The sequence below is a fragment of the Triticum aestivum genome, chromosome 1B (assembly GCF_018294505.1).
Source record: "Triticum aestivum cultivar Chinese Spring chromosome 1B, IWGSC CS RefSeq v2.1, whole genome shotgun sequence".
NCBI lineage: Eukaryota > Viridiplantae > Streptophyta > Magnoliopsida > Poales > Poaceae > Triticum > Triticum aestivum.
The window spans coordinates 645348527-645351116 of NC_057795.1; the positions used below are offsets into that span (position 1 = coordinate 645348527).

At 54.7% G+C, this 2590-nt stretch overlaps 1 pseudogene; it reads left to right on the forward strand.

Annotated features, from left to right (window-relative positions):
- Positions 1-753: 753 nt before the first annotated feature.
- Positions 754-2336, forward strand: LOC123081269 (translation initiation factor IF-2-like; annotated as a pseudogene).
- Positions 2337-2590: the final 254 nt, after the last annotated feature.

Consider the following 2590-nt stretch of genomic DNA (forward strand, 5'->3'; position numbering starts at 1 on the left):
TCTCATTTGCGTGGCGTTGCGGGTCCCCCTCCATTTCTAGAAATAGTGGCGCGTTTCTTTACTCAAATATACCTTTTGTATTCTTGCCCTTTATATGCCAGCAATACAAGTAAGTAACGCCACACACATTAATCGGCACCTCATTATCTCCAGGATAGATACTGATAATCTGGGCGATCTCCAGCATCGTCTGTGTTGTGTTGTGATCACTCTACACGCAAACAACAGTGTCTTTTTTTTGCGGGGTGCAAACAGCAATGTTTTTCCTGGCACTAATGCCATTAATAGTTGGGAGTACTTAGAACTCATCTAGATGAGATATAATTTGGTCTCATTGACTTTGAAAATAAGAACAGATACAACCCATATCAACACACACGCATCTTATAGCGTCACATCCAATGGCTATAAAAGGTGAACGAGACCAAATTATATCTCATCTAGATGAGTTCTAGCAAAACTGATACTAATATATGATATTATATATGATATTATGGGAGGCAGTATCGTACACTAGTATCATATGCATGATATTAGTATATGATCCTTCCAGTAGTAGGGATTTGACCGCATTAGTGGCATTAATTAGTCTGCTTGCTTGTGCATATCCAACCATCCATCTATCCATCTGTAGAGTTGATGTCTCCTTTTATATATATGCGGTGTACTTGTACTGGCTGCGCAAGGTACATCCCATAGACATTGTTCAGTTTCGGTCGTGTCTGTCCTCCTTGCTTGCTGACGATGTCGAACATGACGGTGACCAGATCATCTCCGGAGGACCCTCATGTCGCTGCCGGCGAGCAGCAGCAGCCGCAGCGGCAAGCAGCGGACAAGGCGCCTCGCACCACCGAGGAGGAGCCGGCGGATTTTACCAATATTTCCCGGTTTGGTTGCCTGTCTCCTCTCACTGCTGATTTTTACCAATGTTTCTCGTCTTACGGCCTCAAATTCTTTTCTTTCCCCACTCGACGGCTATTGTGACTGATTGCAGAGTTTTCGTGTCGATTTTGTTCTGTATTAGGATTTCTTTTTGGTCTGTCATGGCGAAAGATTCATGCTTTCGACCGATTGTTTCCATGTTGTCGCTGCAGGCAGTACCGTGTGCGCTTATTTTTGTGGATTTCTGTCGAGCAGATCTTCGAGTGCTCGGGTTTCGCACTTCAGTTTCGGCAGTTCGTAGATGTGGTTGCGTTTTAGAACTAATTTTGGTTTTGGTTTACAGTTCTCGCGATGAGGGGAAGAAGTTTTTTTCTGTTGGTTTCATATTGTATCCCAAGTGTTTGACTTGGTTCCGTGCGATCCAAGTCACTGGCTAACATCGTATCTGCATTGTCTGATCTTGTTTGCCATGCAGGTACCAGAGGAACAACCCAGAGTCCGTTCCAGTCCCAAATGGCAGCGGCAGCAGCAGTGGCAGCTCCACCACCAGGAAGCTAACAGAACACGCACCATCAGCCACACCAAGCATGGACGAGCGCGACGGGGCCACAGCCGTGGACGCCGACAACTCGAGCCTCGCGTCCTACCTCGCCCGCGCCTCGCTCAAGCAGCGCTGGCCAGGAGGGCGTCCGGCGTCCTCATCCGCTGTCATAGTGAGCGATCACCCGCTGCACAACACCTCCGTGCACTCCTCGCAGGGACTCAACCTGGGCGGCAGCCTCTACGACTTGGCAGCCCAAGCCTCCGAGGTATCCAACAACCTCGGTGGCGCGGTCTACACCTTCGACGCCCAGGCCTCCCAGGTATACAACAGTCTCGACGGCGGCCTCTACAACCTCGCCGCCCAGGCTACCCAGGGAGCCGACCTCGGCGCGGGCGGGCTCTACAACCTCGCCGCCCAGGCCACCCAGGGAACCAACCTCGGCTACGGCAGCAGCAGCAGCCACATCGCCATCGCCGCGCCGAAAGACCCCGTCCCGCTCAAGTGGGGCCACAAGAAGCGCTCGCGCGCCCGCCGTGAGCCGCACGCGCTCGCGCCCGCTCCCACTCCTGCACCCGTACCGGTGCCTACTCCTGCGCCAGCACCGGTGCCCACTCCCACCCCCGCGGCTGAGCCCCAGCTGATCCCCGCTCAGGCGCATTGCCGGGCCATCTTAAGGCTGAAGAAACGCCCGGCGGCGCAAGGCTAGGCCCAGCCGCGTGCGGAGGCGGAGAAGCTGATGTCGCCGCCGAGCGCCTGCGGCCCCGTCATCCTCGACACCTCGCCACACACTCCTCGCGTTGCGACCGTCTCGCCACTGCCACCTCACGGTGCCACCATCACGCGCCGCCACCCTCTCGCAGCACAGGTATGCACGCCACGCCCCATTCCGCGTCAACGCCAGGTAAGGTAGCCACCATGGGACCTGCCCGACATCCACGGCGGTAGCGTCCCCACTCCGTCTGTGTTGTGCCGTCTCGGTCGGGCCGGTCCGGTCGGGTCCGTGCCGCTGCCCGTGGGCTCGGGTCAGGGCCGAACCGGGTCTCGCTTGCATGGCGTTGTGGGTCCCCCTCCATTTTTTAGAAAAAGTGTCGCGTTCTTTACTCAATTACACCATTTGTATTCTTGCCCTTTATACGCCAGCAGTACAACAAAGTAAGTAACGCC